The sequence below is a fragment of the Neophocaena asiaeorientalis genome, unplaced genomic scaffold (assembly GCF_003031525.2).
Source record: "Neophocaena asiaeorientalis asiaeorientalis breed wild unplaced genomic scaffold, Neophocaena_asiaeorientalis_V1.1 scaffold84, whole genome shotgun sequence".
NCBI lineage: Eukaryota > Metazoa > Chordata > Mammalia > Artiodactyla > Phocoenidae > Neophocaena > Neophocaena asiaeorientalis.
Genome location: NW_020173656.1, coordinates 3,932,724 through 3,949,692, shown reverse-complemented (window position 1 = coordinate 3,949,692; position 16,969 = coordinate 3,932,724). Strand labels below are relative to the sequence as shown.

The 16,969-nt window shown below is 39.9% G+C and overlaps 1 pseudogene; it reads right to left on the bottom strand.

The window, feature by feature from the left end:
- The window catches only part of LOC112401528 (E3 ubiquitin-protein ligase Mdm2-like), a 120,774-nt pseudogene extending 120,221 nt beyond the window's left edge, over positions 1–553 (bottom strand).
- Positions 554–16,969: the final 16,416 nt, after the last annotated feature.

The following is a 16,969-nucleotide window of genomic DNA, read 5'->3' as shown; positions in this document are numbered from 1 at the left end:
GGACCCATAATAAGTGCTAAATAAATTCAGTGTAATTTTCAGCTAGATGTATTTCTTGAAATTTAGCAGTACCTTATTGGGGCATCACTTAAATTGACTCCTCTCAAGACTAATCCTTTGTTCAAAAAATGGATATAATTGGGCTTCCCTGGTGGCGCAGTGGTTGAGAGTCCGCCTGCCGATGCAGGGGACACGGGTTCGTGCCCTGGTCCGGGAAGATCCCACATGTCGCGGAGCGGCTGGGCCCGTGAGCCATGGCTGCTGAGCCTGCACGTCTGGAGCCTGTGCTCTGCAAACGGGAGAGGCCACAACAGTGAGAGGCCCGCGTACCACAAAAAAAAAAACAAAGGATATAATTGGCATCCTCCCAGCTATATGGGTCCTCCCTTACCTCCTGGTAAACATCTGGTCTCCAATTTTGTCCAGGACCTCCTAATACCAGGTGGAAGGATTCCATTAATTTGTGATCACATTCATTCCCCATAATAATGAGAATGAACTCTGAAATTCCACTGGAAAACAGGTAGCTATTGTCTAAACGGTTTTCATTCATGACCACATAATTTTTCACTTGGATTTTTTTAAATTATAAAACATGATACTCGACACACAAAACTGTCAATGTACATTTTTTGTTTGTTTGTTTAATTTTGCCAAATGGACTGGGCTCAGCTTTGGAAGAGAATTCCATTTTTTCTGTCAGCCAAGATGTTTTTTTCATTGCTAACACTCTGGAACCTTGTATCTTGTTGAGATTTGATGGTGACCTCACAGGTACCTTATTAATAATAAACCATAAGGGCTCAGCAGAGCTTGGGTTTGGTGTAATAAATCATACTGTAGGTAAGTGCCATGTTTGTAGTTTTGGATTTTAGTGGCATGTAATAACTAAGATTGAGGGGCTGGCAAGTGGCGAGAGTGACTAGGGGTGGGGACTGGCCTTTCATGGGTCTGAAACATGCTTATGGTTATTAATTACTTTTACATTTTACATTGCTAATTGCCGTTATTCTTTCCGGTTACAATGTAATTGAATTTTTAAACAATGAAGCCTCAAATGTCAGGTCCAGATATTATGCTGTGCCTCTGCCCAAGGAAGTATATACACAGTTTAGGTTGCTTGAAATGATGGATAATAAGGCAAACTTCAAGGTGACTAATGAGACCCAAGGAAGCAAATATGCAGCATGGGAAATTCAGGAGGGTATAGAAAAGAAATAAGATCATGGAAAGTTAACATGTGGATTTTTGCTAATCAATTAACCAGCATGAAAATCAGTTCTGTTTATCAGACAACTTCTTTAAGTCACTAAGGAAGATAACTCTAGCATATTTCCAAGTCTGTATGTTTTTAAAACACCATCTATTTTCCTTGCATTTTGTGCCTAGCACCTTGCTAGCAGATGAAGGTGATGGCATTGGTTTAACACATTTTTAGTCACATAAACATCACTATCTGGGCCACTTAGCATAGTTCAGTGCTTCCTAATAACTTGGATGCAGACCTCTTGAAAAGTCTAAGGGAAATGTGGAATCCTTTCTCATCATATGCGTATAAGCATACGTACGCTAGAACTTGTGAACAAATTGGAGAGAGGATGTAGGGGATCCTTGGGTCTCTGCTCTGATGGATCCCAGAATAGGAATGCCTGGTGCAGGGGCAAGCTGACTAGTGACGCAGCTGCATCACCAGCCGCCACAGTTGTGGATGTTCATAATGATGATCCCTAGTCAGTAAGCGAGATTAAACCATGTCTTTTGTCCTTTCTTAAGACAGCAGGTAGATAGATGGGTGATTCGACGTTTAGTTAATTTTTTCAGCCAAGATAACTGTTCTTAATTAAGCTTTATAGAGCAAGCTTTACTAGTAAAAATGCTTTTTTATTATAATGATAGTTCATTCCTTGGTAGTGAGTTGAATAAGGAACTTCTGTAAATGAAAAGACCACCTGCCCAGGGTTCCCTTCTGCACTCGGGAAGCTTAGAGCAGGGAGCTCTTCTGCCACCTCTACCAGCTCCTCTGGTCAAGTTAGTAAGCTCTGCATAGTCAGTGCTTTACGCACGTCTGAGAAAGACCAAGTTGCCGCACTCTACCATTAACACCTTGAAACAATGTGCTTTTCTAACACCCACCTCCTTAGCACACACACTGCCTGAGACTTCACAGTTATCAAAGAGGAATTTAATTGGGAGCCCAACTGTCACCTAATCATACAGTTCTTTTTTTTAAAGTTTAGAAAACAGAGCCCCTGAGAAGGATAAGTATTCTTCCAAGTCTCAAGTCTCGAGTCAGCATTGGAATTGGAAATGAAAACTATTTGAGTGCTCTCAGAATCAGGCTCGTGCAACCACTGGGAATACAGCTCCTTGGGATTTAGCAAAGCTGTTGTAACTGCTTTCAGGCAGAAAGCAGCCTGAAAACAACATTATTGACCTCTGTTAGAGAGAAGCCTGCTCGTAGTTCTAACAAAAGTTCATGTCTAATTGATGTGTTCTTCAGTGCCTCTCTGTAAGGCAAGATGCCTTTAACAGCGTCTTTGAAATTATACTACTTTGTTCTAGTTTCAAAGTAAATGCTCCGATGGCTGTGTGGGCTCTCTTGGGTTTCCTCTTTCTTTGCCATGCTGTGAAAACACACGCTGCATACACAGTTATTATCATTGTTGCTAAGAAGTAAGAGAGCATGAGTTTCTACCCCATCATCTGCGCAGAGCAGAGGCAGTGAATCCTGCTGGAGCGTAATAACGATCTATAAGTAAACCAGTCATGGTAAAATCTATCAAAAAGGTGGCAATTTAAGAAAACATGTCCCTCAAGCACACCAAAGTTGTCATCAAAGTGAGTTAGCTGCCAATTAACTTCTACATCTTGCACAAAGGGCACAGAATTCTAGTATAAAAATAAAACCAGTTAATGCATAACTACTGTCTATGAACAATAAATCAGAAACAAAAAATGAACACACCACTTGGTGCTTTGCCATGTTTATTACCATCTTATGGGAGGCTGCTATTCAGGCTTCTGATTTAGGAAGATTGCTTTCAAAGGAAACAATAATGAGGATATTTTTGTCTGCAAATCTGAAGTCCACATTTCAGCCAATGAGCATGTATTCTCATTGTATTCAGTGCCTGTGTTCTAGGCCCTGAATACAATGAGAATACATGCTAGGCACTGGGTCACCAAAAGCAGGACAATTTGTTAAAAACTGTTAGTACTGCTATACATTCCTGTTACAGGTTATAATCAGTGTATTTATACTTTAAATAAATCATTCACTTTTTACATTGAGTACTCAGTTAATTAACTTTAGGCAAACTCCTCTGTACCCTAAACAGAAGTGCATAGAGTATGCTACATGTGCCTCAGAAAGAGAGACAATGAAATGATCAAGAAAGGTGATATTTGTGCTGGCTCTTGAAGGATGCTTAAGTTTTTATCATTTCTAGCCATCCTATTAGTGTGTTTTTGTTCTGCTTCACTTACTTGGCTGAGTTCTCACAGAAACAAAGAAACAAACAAAAATAAAAACAATCGCCTTCGTAACCTGCGTCCCGACCTTGAGCTTACGCACTCTGGTGAATTCCTATAGCACTTGTCTCTGCAAAACAGAAGGGTGTGTGTATTTCCAGTCTTCCCACCATCCTGGGATCTTGCAGTTTCTTGAAGCTTTATGACTGATGCTAAGACAAGAATTTCATGTCACACTCCAGAGCTGGCGAGCAAAGTGTGCGGTCATTGAGGGTCCAGAGTAACTTCCGTCTGCCCACGCTCATCCACCGAGCTCTCAGCCAACCAGTTGCCCACTCACCTTGATGGTGATGCCATGTTTTGGTGGGCACTTTCTGCAAAGCCTTTATGCACACCCGCATGCCTACTGTCCAGTTTACCGGCAACCGTTCCCTGACCTGCATGCCTTTGAAAGTAAGGCACTCTCCTAACATCTCAGCTTCCCTCACTTATACTTCTTATGCTTTGATCATTTTCTTCACTCATATAACTCAATAATATTTATTGAGCCTACTGTATTTTAGGTATTACTGTGGAAGCTTTGAAACAGCACCAAATTCAAAAGACAAATACCTTTGCCTTCTTTAAGTGTACAATGTATTGTGGGGAATGAGACAATAGGGAAGCCTCAGATAGAGTGATATGTACTTTGGAGAAAACTAAATTGTAACAAAGAGAAGGAGGGCTTGAGTACTATGCAGTATTAAAGAGGATGTTCAGGGAATGCTTCATGGAGAAGGAAATATTTGAGCAAAAATCTGAAGGAGGTGTAATTAGACAGCATTTATCAAGCAGCTGTTATTGTGCTACTCCCTGGGATTGTTAAATAAATAATAAACATAAATAATAAACAAGTAAATAAATAGAAATAGGTCTCTTTTCTCTCTGTGATTTCCATCCTACGAAATTAGTATTGTTAGATTTTAAACAGCTTAAGAGGGAAGCCTACTTATTATTTTTATCTTTAGCACCCAATGCAGAGTCAGGCATATTCTCTTGCTGAGAAGAGAAGGGGAGAAGAGTTGAAGGCATGAGCAAATGAATGCTCTTCTATATTTTCTACAGCTTTTAAGTCTCAGCTCCCGCCTAAAATAATGGTACGGAAGAGATGGTGATGTAAGCTGGGTATTTCATGAGCTCCTCCATCATTCTCAGCCCCCTTTACAGTTATCAGGGACAGATGACTAGCTTTATCCAATAAAACATGAGCAGAAGTGACATATATCACTTCCGAGCCAAGGCATTTAAGAGACAATGCGTGACCCTCCAGCATTCTCTTCCCCTACTGTGGCAACCTTGAAGACCACGTGCTGAAATGGAAATGTCAAAAATAGAGTACCCTGAATTGCTGCATGGAGAAGAGTCCCATGAACTAGTAGAAGATTTTATGAGAGAAAAATTAATTTTGTTAAGTTACTAAGAGTTTAGAAATTGTTTGTCACCATAACATTGTCTAGTCTCTTCTTTCCAAGCGAGAGTGTGAGCATATAACTGCAGAGAGTGTGTAACCAGTCCTTTTAGGCATCAGTTATTAAAGTGTAGCAGAACTAGGACTGAGTACACTGGGAGGTCTCAGTAATTACAGTGAGACTCTGGTTCGTTGAAAAGTCGTATCTGTGTCAGGTCAGTTCTGGGAAGTTAAAGGACTTTTCCAAAGATACCCAATGTGACTTCTGGAGACCCTAAGGTAGAGAGCCCCCAACTAAGTTTCTTTGAGATTTTAATGAGAGTTTACGCTCATTTTTTTTTTTTTTTTTTTTTTGTGGTACGCGGGCCTCTCACTGTTGTGGCCTCTCCCATTGCGGAGCACAGGCTCCGGACGCGCAGGCTCAGCGGCCATGGCTCACGGGCCCAGCCGCTCCGCGGGCATGTGGGATCTTCCCGGACCGGGGCACGAACCCGTGTCCCCTGCATCGGCAGGCGGACTCCCAACCACTGCGCCACCAGGGAAGCCCTACGCTCATGATTTTAAGTAGCCTACCTACTGCTCTGTGAACTCCTGGATGATGTGAACTTGAATCTGTTACTCCCCCACGTTCCTCACAGCCCTGAGCAAGAGAAGGAGCAACGTGTTATTAAGTACACTTGGTTGATTAATTTATTGGTAAGTTACATAGGCAGTTGAAAAGCAGTGAAATAGACAAAGGAAAGCAACCCAGACTGGTAAGAACACAGATTTCCTTTTGAGCTTCTTAGATCTCAGAGTCTGAATCTGGAGTTCTAGAATCCTAAATTAATCACTCCTTTAGCTTTCCCTGGTCTACACACTGAAGACCAAACTATCGGTAGGCATATTCATTTGTAAGTGAAATCAACTAACGCTGGATGATTTACTCAGAAAACACAGGTGAGTTAAGAGCCAGAGTCAGGGTTACAAAACCAAGAACATGTTCAAATCACCTGCAGGACCTGACAGGGCGAGGACACCACCACCAGCAGATACCACCCCTGGGCACTAAGCACTGCAGTTTATACCACCCACACTGCCAACCCTGGACACCGGAAGCCACCATCAGGATCCCTGTCACCCCTGCCCAGGAGGCTATTCTCTCTGTGACATTTTTCTCTCAAAGCCTGTTTAATATCTCTGTGTTTTTTCTGTTGCCAATCTTCTAGGAATAGTATATGCCATTTACTGAACTCATTTGTTTACCTCACCTTCACTTTGCCACCCAAAGCAGTTGGGTTCTTCTCTCCTCACTCCACTGATGCTGCCCTTTGGCTACAGTCTCAGTGACTTGCTAATCAGTAAATGCAATGAAGACTTTATCCAACTAAACTCTGATAGATTTAATGCTCTTGATTATTCCCTTTTTCACCGGCATCTATTTTCACGCCCATGCCTTAAATACTAGTATCCCAAGAGTTTGATCTGCAGTCCACAGGCCTATATGCTATACAATCTTCTGACTTTAATATCACCTACATGGTAATGACAGCTCTATCAATATTTCTAGCCCTAACTTGTCTTCTGAGCTTCAGACTTTTGTGTAAATTGCTGATAATCATTTCTAATTGGATATATCACAGGAGCTTTAAAATGAACATATTTAAATTCTACTTTCCATGCATCCCCAAATGTGACTTTCTTTTCGTGTTCCTTGATTCAGTGAATAACACCATTATTCATCTGAGCGCCCAAGCAGAAGCCTGGCAGTCATTTTTAAACTTTTATCTTGCTCACACCCAAAACAGAATCAAACAAATCTCATGGATTGCAATTTTGTATGTTTTCTTGAGTTTAGTCAGTGATAACTAATAACCTCGTAGTTTGGGGTTTTATCGTAGTTTTCTGTTACTTATGACATAGTCTCTAGTTTAGTAAACAGTCACCTTTGGCTGCATTCCTGAGCATATTTCCTTCCACTTCCCCTTGCTCCAATTTCTGACACATTTTCTTTACATAGTTGCCAAGATGGTATCATTCAAAATGAAGTCACACAGTGTTTCTTTCTCACGTGTATAACTATTCAGGGATTCCTACGTCTTCAGGCACATATGTATGCCCCATCTTCTCCCATTGCATTCCAATAATATGGAACCAGTATAGATGCCTGCACACTCCATGTGGTCTCACGCTATGGCCATGCTACTCAGGTGCCTTTAATGTCCTTCCCTTTGCTGTATGCTCTTTCTAACCTAAGGAGCTGCTACTCTACTTTCAAGACATAGCTCAATTAGCACTTCCTCTGAGAAACTTTCCTGGAATTCTCCAGAGTGGATATTTATTTTCCTTTGTTAATTGTAGTATCCTCTGTGTATCTTCTGATTACACTGTATTTACTCACCAGTGGCCACCACCTGACTCTGAACTCACTAAGGACAAAGAAGTTGTCCAAAGATAGTACAACCCCACACCCTAGTTATCTTCTAATTTTTATCTTTTCAGAAAATCTGTTCTGGGCACTTCTTATGTACTATGGCCTATGAACATTGAAGCCAATGGCTAGGAGGAGGTCAAGGAGGCTGTTCCAGGTAGCCCTTGAGTTTTGGCCTGTTTGTATATTTCCCTAAATAGGTAACCTGATACAAATGATAACTGTGAGTTAGAATTCCCACGCCTACCATAAATACACTATAGTAAAAAATCAAACATACAAATTAAATTTGAAAACAGGATACAGGGTTTAGGGGAACCAGGGGCTAGTTAACGTGGGTATCCTAGGATGTTCTATAGTCGTCTTCATTTTCACGTCTACTTACTCTTTTTAGTCACGTCATTCTTTTCTCCTGCGCCAGCTCTTTTTTCCTACTTCTTAGTCCACAGGAAGGAACTCACTGTCAGAGATCTTATCTTAGTCTATTTGGGCTGATAAACAAAATACCATAGACTGGCTGCCTTATTAACAACAGAAGTGTATTTTTCACAGTTCTTGAGGCCGGAAGGTGCCAGCAGATTCATTGTCTGCTGAGAGCCCACTTCTGGTTCATAGGCGACCATCTTCTCTCTGTGTCTTTACATGGCAGAAGGGTGAGGAATATCTCTTTTATCAGGGCACAAATTGCATTCATGGGGGCATCACCCTCATGACCTAATCAGCTCCCAAAGGCCCATATCCAAATACCATTACACTGGGTGTTACATTTTAAAATATTCATTGGGGCGGGGGGGGGAGAGGACACAAACATTTAGTCTATAGCAGATCCCAAATTTAAATAACCTGAGTTTCAGCTGCCAGAACAAAATACACTTCCCTTTAATTTTATTTACAAAATCCTGGGGAAGAATTTTGACTGGTAAGTTATGAGTCAAGTACCTCCCATAGGCAAAAAAAAAAAAATTCAGGAGGCAGTTAAGTTGCACTATCACGGCAGGTCAGAGGTAACATTTGGGCGTTGAATGGGGAGATTTATTTACCAGATTAAAGAGGGAGGGAGTGTGCTAGCAGAAGGAGAATAGCTATCCACTACAACGATGACCCTGCACACGTGTGTGGTATCCTTCATAGCTTACAGAGCTGTTTTTATAAAAGGAATTCACAGCTATTTTCTAATTTATTTCATGCACAATCCTTGTGATTTAAAGGATATTATTCTCATTTTACAGATGAGGAAACCAAAGCTCAGAGAGAATAAGAAACCTAACGTGATTCAAACGGCTAGTAGAGACTAGAGCCAAGGCATGAATAATTCCCTTCATTCTTTAATACAGATGCCTTCAGATGTTGATTAACTTTTTGGGTATGTTAACAGTGTTGTGTACATTGATCTGAAAAATCAGCGGTGACTCGACATGAGGGCTAAGCACTCTGCTAGGCGAGATATACTGGATATAGTGCCGTTTTCTCTTCTAAAAGTGAAATCTTGTTGAAGGAGGCAATACTGTTTGCCTCTGTGAAACTGATTTCTCTGTCTGTAACTCGGGTTTAGTCTTGAAGTTAGGCACTCCATGCTTATTAATTTTCATAGAGACAAGTTATACCTCTGGAATCATTTATTTATTTTGTAAGTGTTTTTTGAGCATTCCCAATGGACAAGGCTTTATGCTTGACGGATGGGGAAACCATGAGACAGTCCCTGCCATCAAATTTATTATCCATTAGGCCAGGGATGGTTGCATGTAGCTACTAAAATGTGATACAGGCCTTAAAAGAGGTACAAACAAAACACTGTGGGAATACTGAGAAAGAAAATGTTAACCTAAAACAATAAAGCAGCCAGTTATTTTACCAGAAAAATGGGTTTCCTCAACAGCGGCAAAGAATTACAATTTGGGACATGCACCTATGACAAACCACATTCAAGTTCAGTAAAGCTACTGATAGGAAACTCTTTTATAGAGGAGAAAGGTAAGTTGAGAGGAGCTGATACAAACAAAAAGTCCATTGGAGGAAACTGTGAGTTCCAAGTATAATGGCTTTTCATTGGCTGGGTTGTAACAGTCTCTCATGGGCTGAACTCTCACCGGGCAAGGAGGAAATCTTTCCTCCTCCTGCTGGAGCTAGTAAAGTGTCACTTCTTGCTGGAGATGCAAGGTTTGTCTCTTCCTGCTGAGACCTGCATTGTACACGTGTGAGAACTCCCCTTTCTGGTCTCCTGACTCAGTTGTAGTGAGGTTTCCATTTATTTTCACTGAAACTCACTACCACATTAGAATTGAGGGAAGCACTGCTGTAAAAGTGTCACTTTAGTGGCTCCTAGGAAGGTAGTACTGAGTGACTTTGGTGGGAAACAGGCAAGCTTGTATGGAGTGGGCTTAGCAAAGCTTGACTCAAACCTTGGTCCTGATGGGGTCTATCAGCTTAGGTTCTTACAGTCCATCCCCACCAAAGCTGTGTGTTCACAGGCATGCTGACCGTTCCTCCCCCACCCTCTGATCCATCTGCCCTCTCAGAAATGCCCACAAGTACTATTTGCTACCTGTACATGTCTATAATCCTATCTCATTCACGAAGAATAATCACACACATACACCAAGATTTGGCATTTGTTATTACAAATACTAGAATATTAGAACTTACTGCTCTCTGCCCCAGTAAACTTGTGTCCTCGTAAATAAGGATTTTGTTTTCAGCCCAATAAGATATTATTATGGAGTTGTGTGGAAAAAGTTAAAAAAGAGAGATGCACGCTTTCCTGAAATAGTCTGGTTTTTAACAGTTTTTCCAGCTTCTCTAGGACAAATGTGGTAATGGGTGTGGAGGATATCTGAGCCTGGTTTTGGCCAGGCTGATGCTGGGATTAAAGTGTGTTGTTGCAGAAGTATCTTGTGAATATATATATATATATAAATCACTAAATATGCAAAATTATTTCATTTAGTCAGTGAAAAATATATTTAGAGCAGCTACTATTTACTGACTTATGTGGATCAGCAGATTGAGCTTGCCTCGTAACTGAGAAACAGGCATTAAATGTACAATATGATTTGATACGACATAATTTCAAATAGTAATATCAGAAAAAAATAATGCAAGAGGAGAGGTTGTTTTTAAATAAAGGAAGTGAGGAAGGACCCAGAGGTAACATTTGAGAGGAGATATGAATAAAGAGAGTGAACGAAAAGAAATCTGAGGGCAAAGAATAGTAGGCAGAAGACCTGTAAAAACACCCTGAAACTGGAATAAGCTTGGTGGTGTTGAGAAACAGCAAGAAGGCCACTGGGATGGAAGTGGAATAAATGAAGAGAAAAGTAAAGATGAGGTTTTAGAGATAAGAAAAGGCCAGATCACATGAGCCCTTGGAAGCCCAGGATCAGAAGTTTATAATTTATTCTGAGTACAATGAGAAGCCAAGAGGATCTTTTGAAAGACAATAGTTACTGCTCTGTGGAGAAGTAACTCTGCTGGGTGTGGGTGGGAACAAAAGTGGAGCAGGGAGAGAGGCTTGGTGGCATTTGCCATGATCTAATCTTGAACTCAGTAGTTGTATAGGAGGGAAGACGTAGATAAATTTAGGGTATATTTTGAATGTAGTCTTGCAAATGAAATGGAAATGAGGAGTGAGAAAAAGAAAGAATTTAAGGATGACACTGATTTGTGACATGAGCAACTGGAGGAATGATGTTATCACTTACTGAAATGGGGAACAAGAAAGGATGAACCAGCCAGATGTTGGTGGACCAGGGATGATAGATTAGATCCCTGTCGTGAGTGGGTGACACTTGAGACATCTTTGTGGAGATGTCAAATTCACAGCTGGAACTCAGGAAAAGTTCAGGGAAAATTTGAGAGTCATCAGAATATAGATGGTATTTAAAGCCAAGAGCTTGGATGACACATGTAGGAAGTGAGCAGAGAAAAAGAAATTTGAGGCTTGAGCTTCTAGACAGTCAATCACAGATGTATTAACATTGATGAAATCATCCCAGTTTAATCAAGCCTTACAAAGACCTTTGGGGTATGTGTGCCATATCAGTTTGCCATACTTCACTCTTTTTTGTCCTTCCCTGAACTCCAAGAGACTAATGTCTAAGGAATGCTTCAACCAGAACCCCTGCCCTCTTGCTTCAGTTTGGATGGAACCATTAGGTGGAATCAGCAAGAGGTTGGAGAGTAAGAGGAAAGAGGTTGGGGTATTTATTTCCCCTGCTTCCTCAGTGCAGGCTTCTTGGCTGTGATAAATGTCTATTCAGAATTGGAGGTAACTTTATAATTCCCACACATTTGCTATGATATTAGCTAATCCCATTTAGTTCCAAAGTCACATGTGCAAATACTTTCAAAAATCAAAGCATCTGTCCCTGCTTAGAAGATGAAGGGGGAGAAATGACTCAAGGCTACAGTCTTGGCGTGGGTCTCCACCTGCTTTTGGACTCTTCAGTGTCTTAAGGGAAAAGAACACTAGGGTCTATGTTTGTTTTATTTTGAATGTGGTTGTCTAAGAACAAAAGCAATCTAAAGTCATGGACTTGGATGTTCTCTGCTGCCTGTTCTGCTCACTCAAGCCCCCTGGACCATGTGGGCCATGTTCCTGTGGCAGGTCGGAAGTGCTGGCTGAACTGACAAAACCAGTTAGAGCAAGGAACAGCCAAAGTGAAGAGATGGGCAGTCTCCCTCCTGTCTGGTCTCATGTACCTGCCTGTGACAGGGTGATGCAAACTTGACCATGTGGGAAAGGTTGATAGACATTTCCATGTGGGTTTTACACCAGATCTTGTGCAGACATAGACTTGCAGCTCTCTGATGTCCAGTGATAGTGTTCAAGACCTTCTCTAAAAGTGCTGGAGTGACTAGGGATCAAACCACTCGGCTGTGAGTTTGCCCTAACAGACTCAGACTGATGGGGCTTGACTTCCAAGTCAGAAGCTCTTCAAAGCAACACTGACTCCATTCCATTTTCTGACAGCTCCAAGGAGTCCCAGGTGTGCCTGTGATTGATTTTACATAACATGGCTCTCCAGCCACATTCGCTTCAGCCAGAAGCTGAAGTTCTTATTCACCATGGCTGTGTTAAATCCTCACACCATAGAAGGTGCTGTCTGAATGCAGAAAATACGTTGAATTGTTGAATTAAACTTATTTCGCAAAATGGATGCTTAGGAGGACTATCTCTGAAATCATAAAAACTAAATATCTTGTCAGTGATGAGTTTGCCCCAGGCCATTTCTCTGAGCTGTTACTATCTAGCCAACAAACAAACCAGTCCTGGGTAAATTGAGTGAGGTGGCATTGATCTATGTGTAAAATTTCCTCCTTTTCCCTCTTATAGAAGCTATGGCATAGCACCTGCACCAATCTGGCAGACTTTAGTTCATGCATTTTATATATCTATCTATCTATCTATCTATCTATCTATATATATATGTGTGTGTGTTGAATATTCAATTTTGCCAAATAATAAGTATTATTTATTTATTTTCTTAATGCTAAGCATGTAACAATATTTATTTTTTCAGCTTTATTGAGGCATAATTGACATATAAAATTGTAAGATATTTAAGGTGTACATCGTGATGGCTTGATATACATTGTAAAAAGATTCCTCCCATCTAGTTAATTAACAAGTTTATCACCTTACATATTTACCTTTTTCTTTTTTGGTGAGAACATTAAAGTTTGACACTCTTAACATTTCAGTTATTCAATACAGTGTTATCGACTATAGTCTGCATGTTATATATTATGTCCTCAGACCTTATTCATCTTACAGCTGAAAGTCTGTACCCTTTTACCAGCCTCTCTCGAATTCTCTCCCCTGCAAACCCTGGCAACCACTTTTCTACTGTTTCTATGAGTTTGAACTTTTATTTAAGATTCCAGGCATTATTTGTTTTTCTCTGACTGGCTTATTTTACTTAGCATAATATCCTCAAGGTCCATCCATGCATATTATTACAAATGGTAGGATTTCCTTCTTTCTTCATAGCTGAATTATATATATATATATACACACACACACACACACACACACATACATATAATGGATTATATACCATACATATATATACCATGTCTTCTTTATCCATTCATCCATTATTGATGGGCACTTAGGATCTTTGCATATCATGGCTGCTGTGAAAAATGCTGCGGTGAACATCTGAGTGCAGATAGTTCTTTGATATCCTGTTTTAATTTCCTTTGGATATATATCCAGAAGTGAGATTGCTGGACCATATGGTAGTTATGTTTTTAATTTTTTGAGGAACCTCCATACTGTTCTCCATAGTGGCTGCTCCAAGAATATTATTTATTTTTAGGTTTCTATTTGATTATTTGAAGAAATTAATTAAAACACCTGATAGCACATTAAAGAATCAGGATGGAGGGACTGAGAGCTGAGTCTGAGTCCTGCCCCCTCTATTGACTGGCAATGAAAACTGCTTCAAATTATGCCCTGAGGAAACCATAATTCAAAAAGAGTCATGTACCTCAGTGTTCATTGCAACTCTATTTACAATAGCCAGGACATGGAAGCAACCTAAGTGTCCATCGACAGATGAATGGATAAAGAAGATGTGGCACATATATACAATGGAATATTACTCAGCCATAAAAAAACCGAAATTGGGTTATTTGTAGTGAGGTGGATGGACCTAGAGTCTGTCATATGGAGTGAAGTAAGTCAGAAAGAGAAAAACAAATACCATATGCTAACACATATATATGGAATCTAAAAAAAAAAAAAAATGGTTCTGAAGAACCTAGGGGCAGGACAGGAGTAAAGACGCAGACGTAGAGAATGGACTTGAGGACACGGGGACAGGGAAGGGGAAACTGGGACGAAGTGAAAGAGTGACATGGACATATATACACTACCAAACGTAAAATAGATAGTTAGTGGGAAGCAGCCGCATAGCACAGGGAAATCAGCTCGGTTCTTTGTGACCACCTAGAGGGGTGGGATAGGGAGGGTAGGAGGGAGATGCAAGAGGGAGGGGATACGGGAACATATGTATATGTATAGCTGATTCACTTTGTTGAAAGCACAAACTAACACCATTGTAAAGCAATTATATTCCAATAAAGATGTTAAAAAAATTATTCACTGTCTTCATCTATCAAAAGATTATAATAACAAAATGTATTATTTATATTAATTCATCCTGTAGTGTATTTGAAATGAGATATTCATGGAAAAGCACTTTTAATACTTTTCGCAAATATTAAGCCTTTACTTATACTTTAAAAAAAAACTATTATGACAGTAGCATTTTTAGATAAAACGTTAGGCTACAAAATAGCAGCAGGCATCCTTTGTTGAATATTCAGAACAGACTAATATGTAAACAGAGGCGAGTTGAAGGGATTTAATGTTGACGGACTAGGAAAAATAATCATTTAAGCATTTTTTGGGTGATTGGATAAACGGAATTCAAATTATTCTAAGATTCTAAGGTTCGCTAAGACTTGAGGATGGGGGTGGGACTCTTAGCCCAGCCTCAGCATGTAGATTAAGAGCTTCGAGGTCAGCAAAGAGGGAATTCAAGGTTTCTAAATTTTTTAAGCTTGACTTTTAATCTCTGACGGAAATGTTACAAAACTGACAACTTTTGCATCGCATTGCATTCCAACTGGATGGCAGTGGTCTTATGGGCAGGGGTCGTTTCATCTCTCCTGAAGCAGAACAGTAGAGGGCACAAGGTAGATGTTTGATAGCAGCCTGTTGATTGATTTGCTCGCTTCATTTCTGTTCCATCTCTAAATAGAAGGCAAAATGCCATTTGATGCCTGAAATGGCAACATTAAATATTTTTATGGATGTGGTACCATGTATCTTGTGAAATGAGGGCCAAGTAAATTGCTCTCAGGACACACGCCCACGCAGGGCAGTGGCTCTGACCTGCCTTTGTGTGCTCACATTAGCGCAGACCCCATTCTCAGGCACCTACATTTATTATAGATGGAAGAAATAACTCTGAGTGATTCCACCCAAACCTAAAATTGCTGCTGCAGTACACAATAACTGTCTAGATTTCCTTATCCCTTTTCTTCTATTAATAATACATTAAACCTCAGTTATAAAAAACAGAGAAAAAAGAGAAAGAAAAGATGATAATGATTTCTTGACAGATCTTGAATGAAAGGCTTTAGCACAGCGTTAACTGAGCTTGACACACCATTTTTAATGTGCAAGTCCCTTCTATTTCCCAATCTCTTCAGACTTAATTGAGAAGTCCCACTTAGGGATGAAGCAAAGAGTTTAATGAACAGCCTTCCTAAAATCATTAATTCAAAATACCTGATGTTGATTATGCGTTTTTGGTGATAAGTGCTCTCCCTAGTGATGTCTGCATAGAAATGGGCTGAATAACCATGTTTTGTGAATAGAAACCACACTGTTCAAATTGGAATGTTTTATTAATCACAGTTCTTAAAAGATATTGAACATTGGAGGGGGTAGATCAGGAAATAAATAATACATACTCTTGAAATGGCCCTGAGATGAGTAGCTGTTCTCTTTATAAATATTACAAACCTCACGTAATCCCTTAGGTAAAGACACAATATTCAACACACATAATGATGAACAACGACAAAACAGCATTTTAATGTGAACCAGAGTAGCCCTCGTTATGGTTTGCTCATCCTGTTAATACAATATCCCCTTAGGTCTTATAAACTAGGCTTAAATTGGTAGCCCCCAGTAATAGATGATTATACTGAGATGTAACAATCAACCCACATAGTAATACATTTGGTCACTATCAGTGACTAAATGATATGAACTAGAAGAGATAATTCATATTTAGGAAGAGTGAACGAGGTTATCTTTTTAGTATCATGGCTGGTATCACGGCATACAGGTGTTTGTAGCTTCTTTAATCATTTACCTACAAAAATAGAACCTGCGTGTTGCTGAAATTTGGAAAATAGCTTCAATTGAATTTATTCTTTAGTAAGAATTATTGTGGCATACATTAGCACTGTAAAAGTAATTGCTCTAATTAGCAAATGTTATCAGTGAAAAACTAACACAGAGCATTTTATTTTCCACAACTGTCATTAGTATTTTTTTTTAACTAAGAAAGAAAAGGAAAAGGAGTTTTCAAATAGCCATGTGTGTGTCCCTCAGGTTTTCTTGGACCAAAATGATGCCTCATATTTCTTTTTCCCTGACTTTTGGCTCCAGCTTCTGAGATCAGGGACTGTAACTGGGGTACCTCAAGTCCCCAGAACCCTGTCTTCCCAGCAGCTCTGACATTTCCGGCTGCTGTTTTCACACTGATCTCCCACTGTCTTTATAGCTAATTATCTGTTGACATGGTTCAGGCTTGTCTTTTCTAGTGGAATGAGGCAGGACAGGAAACTATGTCTAATTCATCTGTGTATGACCAGTATCTGAGCCTGGGATAGTGTCTTTTTACAATGTCTTTATACAATAATAGGTCCACAAAAAAAGACAAGTTGACTGATTGGTATTTGAATGACAAATCAATTTAAGGACAAGCCAGCAAGGTTTCTTTCTTTGTTTTTTCTTTCTTTCTTTTTTTAGTTTTTCTCTGCAAATATAAAAGCACACCTGCTTACAGTACGTTTAAGTAGAAATGATGTATTATATATTTCCAGTTCCTGATTTT